Below are 380 nucleotides of genomic sequence, written 5' to 3' on the forward strand. Positions count from 1 at the left end.
CCCCAGGCACAGTTTGGATGCCATTGGACATTGTAAATCTGAACGATGTCTGACCCTAATTTCCTCATCAGAAAAGTGGGCATGATGATAAAAACAGCCCTTCCAGGGCTCATGTAGGGGTGGCAAAGTACTAGGCTGACCATGGGTCTTTCCACAACTGGTGTGTGCATGCGCATGTTTGTGTGTGTGAGTGTGTACCTGTGTATGTGTGTGTGTTCATGTGTAATACACACCAGCATGAAACGAGGCATCCTTTCTCCAGAGCACTGTTGATGTCTGTCCCCTTAAATAGCCAGTATTTCCATCCGATCATTTGTCAGACACAACAGATTTGCTTATGAATTTGCTAAATGAGCATACTCTTGGAGCTCCCTCCTCCA

The sequence above is a fragment of the Delphinapterus leucas genome, chromosome 3 (assembly GCF_059928025.1).
Source record: "Delphinapterus leucas isolate spDelLeu-1000000601 "Yukka" chromosome 3, BTC_Dleu_Yukka2, whole genome shotgun sequence".
In the NCBI taxonomy this organism is placed as follows: Eukaryota; Metazoa; Chordata; class Mammalia; order Artiodactyla; family Monodontidae; genus Delphinapterus; species Delphinapterus leucas.